At 36.7% G+C, this 16,387-nt stretch overlaps 2 protein-coding genes across 3 annotated transcripts in view; both read left to right on the forward strand.

Moving 5' to 3' along the window:
• LOC125912429 (guanylate-binding protein 1-like) overlaps positions 1–16,387 on the forward strand; it is a 182,199-nt gene that overhangs the window by 69,518 nt on the left and 96,294 nt on the right. The window lies entirely within an intron of this gene.
• The window catches only part of LOC125912427 (guanylate-binding protein 4-like), a 107,956-nt gene that overhangs the window by 46,545 nt on the left and 45,024 nt on the right, over positions 1–16,387 (forward strand). The gene's annotated exons all lie outside the window — the stretch shown is intronic.

The following is a 16,387-nucleotide window of genomic DNA, read 5'->3' on the forward strand; positions in this document are numbered from 1 at the left end:
AAAGATTAACATATTCAACTACATAAAAATAATGAAATTATTCATAGAAAAGAAAAAGCAAGGCAAGAAGACAAATACCAATATGAATATAAATTAACAACTTCTATCACAACGAGTATATTTCATGAAGCTATAGGAGCCCTTATAAATCAGTGAGAAAAGATAAACAACCCCATTAAAAATGTGCAGAACGGTAAGTAGAAAATATAGTTGGTCAATTCTGCTGATAATAAGAGCTATGTAAAGTAAAACTGTCAGCTACCCGTTTCACCTCTATGATTTGCAGGGAAGAACACATTTGACAGAAGACTAGGTTGTAAAAATATGGAGAAGCAGGAAGAGTCTGCTCAGTAGAGCAAGGAACTAGAAAGACACAGAGATGCTCCCAAATCTTGTTTTCATTAGGACTTTTCAATAAAGCCTGAAAAATCCAGCCCCTCGTTTCTTTTTAGATAAAAATTCACTTAGGAAGTCTTCTGGAGTAGCCTCTGAATTCCAATTCAAATTGATAACATGGGTAAAAGAAAAGGAAATTTTTCTTTGAGGTCAATTCAACTTTTATGGAATTCCTTTCCATGTCTCTGTAGATTCTGTAAATTCTGCTCTGGCTAGAATGAATTCCTTCTGATTCTCCAAGCTTCATGTGTTTTATCTGGACTCTGGGCTTTTGGACAATACATATACTTATTTAAATAACCCTGCTTGATATTCTTTATATGTTAGCCTCTGTTCCTCCTTCTGGTCTCCTATTTCCTGACTTCCTGAGACTAGATGAGGTGACCCTTCTCTATGCTGCCATTGTGCCTTGTCACTCCTACCATAGCACTTTTTATATAATTGTAAAATGAAACTGACCTATTTACCGCTGTCTCTCCTACTGTCTCTTGATCTCAGGTACTCACTCTTCTTCATCATCTTATCTTTAGTTCCCAACAGGCCCACCATATAATCACCCAGCGTTCAAAAAATGTTGATTGAATAATTACATGAGCTGCCATCCAAAAGGACTCCAATTTACCATGTTCTAACTACATTATCTGATCTCTGGGGTCTAAACATAAAAGATGTAGCAGTTTCAAGGCACAGCTGACATGAGCTACTGGCCCTGCCATATGATATGTCGTATTCATACAAGGGTATCAGATCCTTTCCCTTCTCCTAATCCATCGCATAGTTTAAACTCTACAGACTTCATTATTTAGCCAAACGTTATGCCACAGAAAAGAGTGCTTCCTGTGTTAAATCACCAGCTGCTAAGATGATCATTACAGACCAGGGCAATTCACATGCTCACTAATCACTCCAAGGGCAGAAATTGGAGTTAGCGTATAAACACATACATCACACTGCTTATTCTGGAGTATTTAAAAGTAAGTTATCACATTAATAAGGTAATTTACCCCAGTTCCAATCTACTGCTCTCATAGTTTGTCTCCTCTATTTGTTCACCAGGAAAAAGCATCCTTTTTACCCAACAACTATATCAAAAGCTGCTGGTATCTGTTTAAACCAGAGACTGGTACAACCCTTCATCCCTAGCAACCTTTGCGATCAGAACTATCATACTATAAGTAGCTCAAATGTGTCCAGTTGAACCCTAATATATGACAAAGTTTTATGTATAGTCATTGCTTATTAAATAATTGTCTAACAAATAAATGTCTAAAGGCACTAAACCAGTACATGGAAGGTACTCAGAAAATGTTTCTTGAAAAAAATTGGCATTCTTTTGAAAATAGAAAACACCTTGTAATTATGTGTGTATGTATATTATAAAAATACATCACATTCATTGAAAAGAAATTCATAATACGTAGAAAACTCTTAAAAAAGCTAATTCCTTCGATGAGCTACTAAATTTCAGAATATATATGCTTTTAGAGTTTTTTCTATGCATCATTGATTTATAAGTGTTTTTCCAAATAGAATCACACTATATACTATATGTGCCAGGAATTAAATTACTCAGCCAATATTTCGAAAATTTTCCACAGAAAGTAATTTCCTTTTCCCAGAAAGGGCTTGGGAGGGTAGGCAGGAAATTCAGTCCCTTTATAAGCAAAATTCACAGGAAGATTCAACTGTTCCTATAACTGTGTTTGATTGCTCCTTATAAACAATAGACTTGGGCACCTGGGTGGCTCAGTTGGTTAAGTGTCTGACTCTTGGTTGCACCTCAGGTCATGATCTCATGGTTCGTGAGTTGGAGTCCCACGCCGGGCTCTCTGCTGTATAAGCAGAGCTTGCTTCAGATCCTCTGTCTCCCTCTCTCTCTCTGCCCAAGCCCCTCCCCCTCATAAATAACTAAACATTAAAAAAAAAAATAGACTTCATTTATCAGAAGAAAAAGCAAGTGATTTCTTAGCATTAGTCCTATTTCCAAGTAGCCCTGCCCTTATTTTCCTTTTCAAACTCACTTATAAAGAGAAACAAAGTTTCAAATTTTGTCCTAAAATGGACACCAGAACTTAAAAAAGATGGAGATAAACTATAGACTTAGTCATTACAATTCGTTAATCACAAACTGAGAAAGATAGGAGAGGCAACAGGAGAGACAAGCCCAATCAATGAGCCCTGGCCCTATTTTTCCCAGACTAGAGTTGAACATAGCCCCAATTCTACTGATACAGTGGTCATTTTAGGTTCTAAGCTTATATTGCTGGTGGTTTGGGTAAGAACCTGAGTTCTGGATCAAGCGTAAAACTGTCCAGTGACAAAGATTCTCTCTTTGACCAAACTTTAGACAGACTCCTCTGAATTCTCTTCTCAAGTAGGCCTTGACTTTGGGGCTTCATGTTTGTCTCTGCATTGTCCAATTTTAGCAAGAATCCTGCTAAGTCAGGTTAGCCAGAATTGCCCACTCCTGATATCTGATTACCCTCAATATCTGATTGGGTTCTTTATCCCCCAGGTGATGTTTGATCACGTTGACCTGCCTTTACCAAGAACCCTGTAGTGTCAGTTTAAACAAAATTCTCCCTTAGTCCTCTTAGTAATTTTCTATCCACTGACCACCCCCTATGCTACTTCCTGGCTGTAAATTCCCACTTTTCCTTACATTTGGCGTTGAACCCTATCTCTCTTCCTACTGAAAAATCCCATTATAGTGGTCCCTCTACCTAGTCTTCCTTGAAAAAAGTCTTTAGGACCATTTTAACAAGTATCATGAACTATTTTTCAGTGCTGTGATTCTGCAAGAGCCCAAATTCTATTAGCTGCCTGTGACATAAAAGAGGCAAAAGTTCTGAACACGTTTGTTTGTTTTGACACAAAGCATTTATAATTAAAGGACCCAAGGGACACCTTGGTGTCTCAGTCGGTTAAGTGCTCGACTCTTCATTTCAGCTCAGGTCATGATTTTACACTTCATGGGATCCAGCCCCACATCAGGCTCTGTGCTGATAGTGTGGAGCTTGCTTGGGATTCTCTCTCTCCCTCTCTCTCTGCCCATCTCCCACTCATACTCTCTCTCTCTCTCTCTCTCTCTCTCTCTCAAAATAAATAAATAAACATTTTTTTTAAAGTTATTTCTAAAAAAAAAAAAAGGACCCAAGTGTTTTTTTATTACGATAAAGACTTATACCAGAAATTTTATTTTTGCATTTTAATTAAACTATAAAATAGGAACAAAACAGTGTTCAGCTTCAAGATGTACAACCAGTAGGAGCGCCTGGGTGGCTCAGTTAGTTAAACATCCGACTTCAGCTCTGGTGATGATCTAATGGTTCACGGATTTGAGCCCCACATTGGGCTCTGTGCTGACAGCTCAAAGCAGGAGTCTGCTTTGGATTCTGTGTCTCCCTCTCTCTCTGCCCCTCCCCTGCTCATGCTCTGTTTTTCTCTCAAAAAATAAATAAACATTAAAAAAAAAAAAGATGTACAACCAGTGAAACGCCACAAAATTAAAACATTCCTATAATTAATACCCAAGTCAAAAAAAGGAAAAGAGCACTAACAAAGCCCTAGAAGTTTTACCTGTGCCCCTTTCCCATCATACCCTCCTCTCCTGTTCAGTGATGCCCATTTTTCTGAACTTTTTTTTCTAATTTTTAATTTTGGTGAACTACACACAACATAACGTTCACCATTTTAACCATTTTAAAGTGTACAAATCAGCAGTGTTAAGTCTTTCACATTATCATGCAAACAATCGCCTGGACTTTCACCTTGCAACAATTCCATTCTTTCCTATGCCGCAGCTCCTGGCAACCACCAGGCTACTTTCTGTCTTTGTGAATTTGACTGCCTCTTTTAATACCTCTTATAAGAAGAATCATACATTATTTGTCTTTTTTTACTGACTTATTTCACTTGGTATCATTTCCTCAAGATTCATTCATGTTAGAGCAGGTGTCAGAATTTCCTTCCTTTCTAAGTTTGAAAAATATATTGTATGTGTATACATACCACATTTTCTTTACCCTCTTTTCTATAGATGGACACTCAGGTTACTTCTACCTTTGGATTATTGTGAATAGTGCTGCTATGAACATAGGTGTACAAATACCTCTTTGGGATTCTGCATTCAATTATTTTGGGTATATACTCACAAGTGGAATTGAACATTTATCAGATGTATGATTTGCAAATATCTTCTCCCGTTCAGTAGGCTTCCTTTTTGTTTTGCTGATGGTTTCTATCACTGTGCAAAAGCTTTTTAGTTTGAAGTAATCCCATTTGTTTATTTCAGCTTTTGTTGCCTTTGCCTGAGGACACTGGTTCAAAACAGATATTGCTAAGACTTGATGTCAAAGAGCTTACTTCCTGTGTTTTCTTACAGGAGTTTTATGATTTCAGGTCTTACGTTTAAATTTTTAATCCATTCTGAAATTATTCTTCATATATGGTGTAAGATAATGGTCCAGTTTCGTTCTTTGGCATGTAGCCATCCATTTTTCCTAATACCACTTATTGAAGAGACTGATTTTTCCCCACTCAGTCTCCCACACCCCGACTGAGACACAAAGGATACTCTTGCATCCTTTATCATTGACTGCATATGTGTGGGTTTACCTCTAGACTTTCTATTCTGTTCCATTGACCTATGTGTCTGGTTTTATGCCAGTACCACACTGTTTTAATTACTATAACTTTGTAGTATACTTTGAAATGGGGGAGTGAGAAACCTCCAGCTTTGTCCGTCTTTCTCAAGATTGCTTTGACCTTTTGAGGTCTTTTGTGCTTCCATACAAATTTCAGGATTCTTTGTTTTAGTTTTGTGAAAAATGCCATTGGTTTTTTGAGGAGAATGCAAATAATCTATAGATGCTTTGGGTGGTATGGACATTTTATCAATATTAATTCCTCAAATCCATGAGCAAAGAATAACTTTCTATTTATTTGCATCATTTTCAATTTCTTTCATCACTGTCCTATAGTTTTTAGAATAAAGGTCTTTCACCTCCCTGGTTAAATTTCTTCCTAGATATTGTACTCTTTTTAATCCAATTGTAAATGGGATTTGTCCCCCTAATTTCTCTTTCTGATAGTTCATTATTAGTGTATAGAAACAGAACTGATTTGTGTATGTTAATTTTGTATTTTGAAATTTTACTGAATTTATTTATTAATTCTAATAGCTTTTTGGTGGAGTCTTTAGGGTTTTCTCTGTATAGTATCATGCCATCTACAAATAAGAACAGTTTCCTTCTTCCTTTCCAATTCCAATGCCCTTTTTCCCCATTTTCCATACCTAACTGCTGTAGTTAAGACTCCCAATCCTTTTTGAATAAAAGTGCACAAGTGGGCATCCTTGTCTTTTTCCTAATTTTAGAGAAAAAGCTTTTAGTTTTTCATGGGTTAGTATGATGTTAGAGGTGACAATATGATTGTCATATATGGCTTTTCATATTGAGGTATATTCCTTCTATACCTACTTTGTTGAGAGATTTTTAAATCATAAATAGATGTTTAATTGTGTAAGATGTGTTTTGTACATCTATTGAGATGACAACATGATTTTTTCTTTTGTTTTGTTAATATGGCATATCACATTGATTAAATTGCAGATGTTGAATCATCCTTACTCCCTGGAATAAATCCCACTTGATTGTGGTATATGATATTTTAAATGTATTGTTGAACTTGGCTTAATAATATTTTAAGGTTTTTTGCATCTATGTTCATCAGGGATATTGGCCTTTAATTTTCTTTTTTTGTGATGTTTTCTATTTCTGTTTCAGTGTCAGAGTAATGCCATCCTTGTAAAATGAGTTTGGAAGCATTACCTCCTTTTTGATTTTTGGAATAATTTGAGAGGAATAGATACTAACTCTTGTTTGAATGTTTGGTAGAATTCACCCGTGAATCTGTCTGGCTCTAGACTTTTGTTTAGGGGGAGTTGTTTTTTTTTTTTTTTTTTTTAATTTTTTTTAACGTTTATTTACTTTTGAGACAGAGAGAGACAGAGCATGAATGGGGGAGGGTCAGAGAGAGAGAGGGAGACACAGAATCTGAAACAGGCTCCAGGCTCTGAGCTGTCAGCACAGAGCCCGACGCGGGGCTCAAACTCACGAACCATGAGATCACGACCTGAGCCGAAGTCAGAAGCCCAACCGACTGAGCCACCCAGGCACCCCATGGGGGAGTTTTAAAATAACTGATTCAATTTTATTACTTGTGATTGGTCTGTTCAAATTTCCTATTTCTTTGTGATTCAGCCTTGGAATTTGTGTATTTCTCAGAATTTATCCATTTCTTCTTTTAGGTTTTTGTTTGCATGTAATTGTTCATAACATTCTTATATCTGTGATGTCAATTGTAACTCTCATTTGGAATTTTTGGTATTTGGGTCCTCTCTTCTTTTTTTTTTTTTTTCTTTTTTAAAGATTTTATTTTTAAGTAATCTCTATATCAAATGTAGGGTCCCAGAAGATGAAGAGAGAGAAAAAAAGGTAGAAGGTTTATGTGAGCAAATCATAGTGGAAAACTTTTCCTAACCTGGGGAAAGACAGACATAAAATCCAGGAAACAGAGAACTCCCATTAGATTCAACAAAAACCGACCATCAACAAGGTATATCATAGTCAAATTCACAAAATACACAGGAAAGGAAAGAATTATGAAAGCAGCAAGGGAAAAAAAAAAGTCCTTAACCTACAAGTAAAGACAGATCAGGTTTGCAGCAGACCTATTGACAGAAACTTGGCAGGCCAGAAAGGAGTGGCAGGATATATTCAAAGTGCTGAATTGGAAAAATATGCAGCCAAGAATTCTTTATCCAGCAAGGCTGTCATTCAAAATAGAAGGAAAAATAAAGTTTCCCAGGCAAACAAAAACTGAAATTTGTGACCACTAAACCAGCCCTGAAGAAATTTTAAGGGGGGGCTCTCTGAGGGGAGAAAAGATGAAACAAAACAAAAAAGACCAAAAGCAACAAAGATTAGAAAGGACCAGAGAACACCACCAGAAACTCAAACTCTATAGGCAACAACACAATGGCAATAAATTCATATCCTTCAGTACTCACTCTAAATGTCAGTGGATTAAATGCTCCAATCAAAAGACTTAGGGTAACAGAATGGATAAGAAAATAAGATCCATCTATATGTTGTTTACAGGAAACCCATTTTAGACCTAAAGTCACCTTCAGATTGAAAGTAAGGGGATGGAGAACCATCTATCATGCTAATGGTCACCAAAAGAAAGCTGGAGCAGCTATACTTATATCAGAAAAACTAGATGTTAAAATAAAGACTGTAACAAAAGATGAAGAAAGGCATTATATCATAATTAAGGGCTCCATCCAACAAGAACACCTAGTAATTGAAAACATTTATGCCCCCAACGTGAAACAACCAAATATATAAATCAATTAATCACAAACATAAAGAAAATCATTGATAATAATACCATAATAGTAGGGGACCTCAACATCCCACTCACAACAATGGACAGATCATCTAAGCAGAAAAGCAACAAGGAAACAATGGCTTTGAATAACACACTGGACCAGATGGACTTACAGATATATTCAGAAAATTTCATCGTAAAGCCACAGAATACAAATTCTTCTCAAGTTCACATGGAACATTCTCCAGAATAGATCACATACTGGGACACAAATCTGCCCTCAATAAGTACAATGAGATCCAGATCGTACCATGAATATTTTCAGACCACAACACTATGAAGCTCGAAATCAACCACAAGAACAACAAATACTTGGAGACTAAAGAACATCCTACTAAAGAATGAATACGCTAGCCAAGAAGTTAAGGAGGAAATTAAAAAATACATGGAAGTCAATGAAAATGATAACACCACAGCCCCAAACCTCTAGGACGCAGCAAAGGTGGTCATAAGAGGGGAGTATATGGCAATCCAGGCCTTCCTAAAAAAGGAAGAATGATCTCAGATACACAACCTAACCTTACACCTTAAAGAGCTGGAAAAATAACAACACTAAAACCCAAAGCCAGCAGAAGACAGGAAATCATAAAGATTAGAGCAGAAATCAATACTATCAAAGAACAAAAAACAAACAAAAACAGTGGAACAGATCAAAGAAACCAGGAGCTGGTTCTTTGACAGAATTTTAAAAACTTGATAAACCCCTAGCCAGTTTGATCAAAAATAAAAAGGAAAGTACTCAAATTAATAAAAAAAAAAAATCAAGAATGAAAGAGGAGAGATCACAACCAACACTGTAATAATACAAACAATAATAAGAGAATATTATGAACAATTATATGCCAATAAATTGGTCAATCTGCAAATAATGGAAAATTTTCTAGAAACATATAAAGTACCAAAACTGAAACAAAAAGAAATGGAAAATTTGAACAGACCCATACTAGTAAAGATATCGAATTAGTAATAAAAAATCTCCCCAAAAACAAGAGTAGGCCGGCTGACTTTCCAGAGGAATTCTACCAAACATTTAAAGAAGAGTTAACACCTATTCTTTGAAGCTGTTACAAAAAATAGAAATGGAAGGAAAACTTCCAAACACGTTCTATGAGGCCATAATTACCCTGATTCCAAAACCAAAGACCCCACTAAAAAGGAGAACTAAAAACCAATTTCCCTGATGGAGCTGGATGCAAAATTTTTCAACCAGATATTAGCCCACGGGATCCAACAGTACATTAAAAGAATTATTCACCACAACCAAGTGGGATTTATACCTGGGATGCAGAGCTGGTTCAATATCCACGAAACAATCAGTGTGATACATCATATCAATAAAAGAAAGGACACGAACCACATGATCCTCTCAATAGTTGCGGAGAAAGCATTTGACAAAATACAGCATCCTTTCTTAATAAAAGCCTTCAGGAAAGTAAGGATAAAGGATAATATCTCAAGATCATAAAAAGATGAAAGACCCACTGCTAATATCTTCAATGAGGAAAAACTGAGAGCTTTCCCCTTATGGTCAGGAGCATGACAGGGATGTCCATTTTCACCACTATTATTCAACATAGTATTGGAAGTTTTAGCCTCAGCAATCAGACAACACAAAAGAATAAAAGGCAGCCAAATCGGCAAGGAGGAAGCCAAACTTTCACTCTCCATAGAATACATGATATTTTATATGGAAAACCCAAAAGATTCCACAAAAAAAACTGCTAGAACTGATCCATGAAAATTCAGCAAAGTCGCAGAATATAAAATCAATGCACCGAAATTAGATGCATTTCTATACACCAATAATGAAACAACAGAAAGAGAAAACAAGGACTCGATCCCATTTACAATTGCACCAGGAACCATAAAATACCTAGGAACAAACCTATCCAAAGAAGTGAAATATCTATACACTGAAAACTATATAAGGCTTATGAAAGAAATTGAAGACACACAAAAAAAATGGAAAAATATTCCATGCTCATGGATCGGAAGAACAAATATTATTAAAATGTCAATACTATCCAAAGCAATCTACAATTGCTTTCAATGCAATCCCAATCAACATCGCACCAGTGTTCTTCTCAAAGCTAGAACAAATAATCCTAAAATTTGTGTGTAACTACAAAAGACCCCAAATAGCCAAAGTAATATTGAAAAAGAAAACCTAAGCGGGAGGCATCGCAATCCCAGACTTTAGCCTCAACTACAAAGCTATAATCATCAAAACAGTATGGTACTGGCACAAAAACAGACACAGAGACCAATGGAATAGAATACAGAACCCAGAATTGGACCCACAAATGTATGGGTAATTAATCTTTGACAAATCAGGAAAGAGAATCCAATGGAAAAAAGATAGTCTCTTTAGCAAATGGTGCTGGAGAACTGGACAGCAACATGCAGAAGAATGAACCTGGACCACTTTCTTACTCGATACACAAAAATAAAGTCAAAATGGATAAAAGACCTAAATGTGAGACAGGAAGCCATCAGAACTCTAGAGGAGAAAGCAGGCAACAAACCTCTTTGACCTCAGCCACAGCAATTCCTTGCTCAACACATCTCCAAAGGCAAGGGAATTAAAAGCAAAAATGAACTATTGGGACCTCATCATGATAAAAAGCTTCCACACTGCAAAGGAAACAATCAACAAAACTAAAAGACAACCAACAGAATGGGAGAAGATATTTACAAATGACATATTGGATAAAGGGCTAGTATCCAAAATCTATAAAGATCTTACCAAACTCACCATCCAAAAAAATAAATAATTTGGTGAAGAAATGAGCAGAAGACATGAATAGACACTTTTCCAAGGAAGACATCCACATGGCCAATAGACACATGAAAAGATGCTCAACATCACTCATCATCAGGAAAATACAAATCAAAACCACACTGAGATACCACCTCACACCAGTCACAGTGGTTAAAATTAATAACTCAGGAAACAACAGATGCTGGTGAGGATGTGGAGAAACAGGAACCCTCTTGCACTGCTGGTGGGAATGCAAACTGGTGCATCCACTCTGGAAGACAGTGTGGAGGTTCCTAAAAAAAATTAAAAATAGAACTACCCTACGACCCAGCAACAGCACCAGGAATTTACCCAAAGGATACAGGAGTGCTGATTCATAGGGCCACATGTATCCCATTGTTTATAGCAGCACTTTGAATAATACCCAGATTATGGAAAGAATCTAAATGTACATCAGCTGATGAATGTTTATATATACAATGGAATACTACTTGGTAATGAGAAAGAATGAAATCATGCCATTGCAGCAACGTGGATGGCACTGGAAGGTATTACGCTAAATGAAATAAGTCAGTCAGAGAAAGACAGATATCATGTTTTCATTCATATGTGGAACTTGAGAAACTTAACAGAAGACCATGGGGGAAGGGAAGGAGAAAAAAATAGTTACAAACAGAGAGGGAGGGAGGCAAACTATAAGAGACTCTTGAATGCAGAGAACAAGCTGATGATTGATGGGCGGGAGGGGAGAAAGGGGAAAGTGGGTGATGGGCATTGAGGAGGGCACTTGTTGGGATGAGCACTGGGTGTTGTATGAGAGCAATGAACCATAGGAATCTACCCCCAAAACCAAGAGCACACTGTGCCAATAAGTTATATTAAAAAATAAAAATAAAGAAATAAAATTTGTAAGGTACCAGAAAAGATCCAAATAGCCAAAGCAATCCTGAAAAAGAAAACCAAAGCTGGAGGCATCACAATTCCAGACTTCAAGCTGTATTACAGAGTTGTAATCAAGACAGTATGGCACTGGCACAAAAACAGACATTCAGATCAATGGAACAGAATAGAGAACCAAGAAATGGATCCACAAACGTATGGCCAACTAATCTTGGACAAAGCAGGAAAGAATATCCAATGGAATAAAGACAGTCTCTTCAGCAAGTGGTGCTGGGAAAACCGGACAGCGACATGCAGAAAAATGAACTTGGACCACTTTCTTACACCTTACACAAAAATAAACTCAAAATGGATGAAAGACCTAAATGTAAGACAGGAAGCCATAAAATCCTAGAGGAGGAAGTAGGCAAAAACCTCTTTGACTTTGGCCACAGCAACTTCTTACTCAACACGTCTCTGGAGGCAAAGGAAACACAAGCAAAAATGAACTACTGGGACTTCATCAAGTTAAAAAGCTTCTGTACAGCAAAGGAAACAATCAGCAAAGCTAAAGGCTAATGACAGAATGGGAGAAGATATTTGCAAATGACATATAGGATAAAGGGTTAGTATCCAAAATCTATAAAGAGCCTGTAAAACTCAACACCCAAAGGACAAATAATCCAGTGAAGAAATGGGCAAAAGACATGCATAGACACTTGTCCAGAGAAGACATGCAGAAGGCTAACAGACATATGAAAAAATGCTCAATATCGCTCATTAGGGAAATACAAATCAGAACTACAATGAGATACCACCTGACATCTGTCAGAATGGTTAAAATTAACAACTCAGGCAACAATAGATGTTGGCGAAGATGAGGAGAAAGAGGGTCTCTTTTGCATTGTTGGTGGCAATGCAAGCTGGTGCAGCCACTCTGGAAAACAGTATGGAGGTTTCCCAAGAAACTAAAAATAGAACTACCCTAGACCCAGCAATTGCACTACTAGGTATTTATCCAAGGGATACAGGTGTGCTGTTTTGAAGGGACACATGCAACCCCGTGTTTATAGCAGCACTATCAACAATAGCCAAAGTATGGAAAGAGCCCAAAGGTCCATCGATGAATGAATGGATAAAGAAGATGTGGTATATATATACAATGGAGTATTACTCGACAATCAAAAAGAATGAAATCTTGCCATTTGCAACTAGGTGGATGGAACTGGAGGCTATTATGCTAAGTGAAATTAGTCAGTCAGAGAAAGACAAACATCATATGACTTCACTCATATGAGGACTTTAATAGACAAAACAGATGAACATAAGGGAAGGGAAACAAAAATAATATAAAAACAGGGAGGGGGGCAAAACAGAAGAGACTCATAAATATGGAGAACAAACTGAGGGTTGCCGGAGGGGTTGTGGGAGGGGGGATGGGCTAAATGGGTAAGGGGCACTAAGGAATCTACTCCTGAAATCATTGTTGCACTATATGCTAATTTGGATGTAAATTTTAAAAAAAATAAAAAATAAAATAAGTTAAAAAGAAAAAAAAAGGATACTGTTATGGCTCAAACTTAACACATCCAATATGTTTGGGAGGGTTCTTTTCATGAAAGTGCTGGTTGACTTGCCAGAGGAGAGCAAAAGAGAAAGTGACTTCTTCCCACTCCAGAGAGGCTGGAAGACATCTCTCAGCATAGTCAGTATACTTGGTTGATTTGGTCTGCCACTGAGGGAGAAGTGGGGCTACCAATTGTGATATTTTTTTCTCCCTCCCTCCCTCTCTCTTTCTCTCTCTCTCTCTCTCTCTCTCTCTCTCTCTCACACACACACACACACACACACACACACACATACACACACGACTTTCATCAAACAGACTGGCTCTGGTTGGTGAATGACACTATATTGTTCCTCTTTAACTCCTCCTTTTCTCCCCCTCCTAACTGCCTTGCCAGGGACTTGTCATGGTCCCTTTTCAGCTTGACAGCATTTTCTCACTTCTTTCCTCCTTCTACTGTCCACCTCAGTCTTTTTTGGCTAACTCCACATTTCCCAAAACGGAATCTGATTGGCTGTATTGATGCTATCATATCAGGCCACTTGGATCATTGACTCGTATATAGTTGGACTTCCCTTGGATCCAACACTTTACTCAATGTCCAGACAGCCAAGGCCAGAGAGGTGGAGTCAGATGGAACAGACATGGCAAGTGCTCAATTGCTCCTCAATAGGTTATGCTGAGAGTATTCACATCAATAGAAGGAGGACAGAAAAACCCCAAACCTAATGTGGACACAAATCACTGTATAAGTACTTGGCAGACTCCCTAAAGAAAGACAAGATTGGCTAGGATTCATGTTCATGGTCACATTATAAACTCTGGGCTAGGGGTAATAAAAAAATAATTAACTTATAAAAAAAAATAGAACTACCGTATGACCCAGCAATAGCACTACTAGGCATTAATCCAACGGATACCGATGTGCTGTTCCGAAGGGACACATGCACCCCAATGTTTATAGAAGTGCTATCAACAATAGCCAAAGTATGGAAAGAGCCCAAGTGTCCATGATGGATGAATGGATAAAGAAGATGTGGTGTATATATATATATATATATACACACACACACACACACACACACACACACACACACACACACACACAATGGAGTATTACTTGGCAATCGAAAAGAATGAAATCTTGCCATTTGCAACAACATGGATGGAACTAGACAGTATTATGCTAAGTGAAATTAGTCAGAGAAAGACAAATATGATATGACTTCACTCGTATGAGGACTTTAAGATAGAAAACAGATGAACATAAGTGAAGAGAACCAAAAATAATATAAAAACAGGAAGGGGACAAAACATAAGAGATTTAAATATAGAGAACAAGCTGAGGGTTGCTGGGGCGTTGTAGGTGGGAGGATGGGCTAAATGGATAAGGGACATTAAGGAAGACACTTGTTGGGATGAGCACTGTGTGTTGTACATAGGGGATGAATCACTGGATTTCACTCCTGAAATCATTATTGCACTATACGCTAACTAACTTGGATGTAAATTTATAAATGAATGGATGAATGAATGAATGAAGTTTATGGGCCTGTCTCTTCAAAAGAGATTGATACCTTTGGAAATCAGTTTACCTGCTTGCCTTTTGTCTTCCGTTCTTAGATGGGTTAAAACATGATGATTTCATAGAATGTCCTTTTTGTAAAGATGGGAGAAAATAAAGAATTTATACCTTTTGTTCTCTTTATTTGTCACCACAGCTTTACCAACCTATTAAACTTTGCCAAAGACCAATATTTTGGATACTTTGACTCTATTTTATATTTGTTGTCTATTTCATTGAGTTCTACTTTATTTTTTGCTTTTCTTCCTTCCATGGTTTGTCTACTTTCTAACTTCTTGGGCCTGGTATTTAGCTAATTCTTCCCTAATACATGGGATTAACATGATGAATTTCACAATAAGATATAAGGATTATCAATATTTTTCAGGTTAAAATATTTTAGCTTTTATCATGAAGTCTTCTTAGACCCATAGGTTTTTTTTAGAAGTATAATTTTTAATTTACATGCTTATAGGGATTTCCATTTATCCTTTCATTATTGTTTCTTAACATTGTATCAAAGTAAATCACACTTGGCTTCATTGAAAATCTTTAAACCTGAAAATTTTTCTCTACCATATTTTAGCACCATTATCTATAGAGTAAATCACCATTTGTTCAGTTTTCTTAATTATGACGTTCAAGTCTTCAATATTATCACAGATTTTGTAGTTTTGATCCAACAAATTGTCACTAAAGTATTATAAATGTTTCTTTATAATTGTAGTCTTTTCTATTCTTGTAGTCATTCCCATTTTTGCTTATTTTGAAGTTATATTTTGGGTACAGAAAATTTAACAACATTAAATCCTCCTGAAAACTGGAATTTTTAAAAAAATTTTTTCATGTTTATTTGTTTTGAGGGAGAGAGAGACAGAGTGCAAGCAGGAGAAGGGCAGAGAGAGAGGGACCTCTGAGCTGTCAGCACAGAGCCCAGTACAGGGCTTGAACTCATGAACCTCAAGATCATGACCTGAGCCAAAGTCAAATGCTTAACTGACTGAGCCACCCAGGCACCCCCTGAAAACTGGGATTTACATCTTTTTCTGCATCACTTTTCATCTCTAGGCATACTTTTTTTCTTAATATATCGTTTATATTGTACTATTATACAACACACATAGAGACACAGACATTATAATATTTCTATTAGCTTTCTTCTCTGCTCTCATGTAGACAATTGACAGAGTGATTATTGATATAGTGGGGTAAATATCTACTATATTTATTACTGTTTTCTACTTGTTGCTCTTGTTTTTTTGTTCCTATTTTTGTCTTCCAGTCTTTTTCTGCCTTTTTGTGATTTTAACTGAGCTTTTTAGATGTTTCTCTTTTTCTCTCCCTTCTTAGTATATTGGCTGGGTTTTCTTTTTCATTTTTTAGCAGTTGCTCTAGAGTTTACAATATATATTTACAACTAATCCAAATGTCCTTTCAAATAATATTGTACTGTACCATCTCACAGATAGTGTAAGTCCCTTAAAATAACAAAATAAGCCTAATTCCTCCCTCCCATTCTTTGTGTTGTTGCTGTCATTCATTTCACTTATATATAAGAATACATAAGCATATATCTATACCCATATATATGTTATACATACCAAGATATATACATTAGCATACATAATCAAATACATTGTTGGCACTGTAATTTTGAACAAACTGTTATCTGTTAGGTTAATTAAGAATAAGAAAAATCGAGGCGCCTGGGTGGCTCAGTTGGTTAAGTATCCGACTTCGGTTCAGGTCATGATCTCACAGTTCC

The sequence above is a fragment of the Panthera uncia genome (genome assembly GCF_023721935.1).
Source record: "Panthera uncia isolate 11264 chromosome C1 unlocalized genomic scaffold, Puncia_PCG_1.0 HiC_scaffold_4, whole genome shotgun sequence".
NCBI lineage: Eukaryota > Metazoa > Chordata > Mammalia > Carnivora > Felidae > Panthera > Panthera uncia.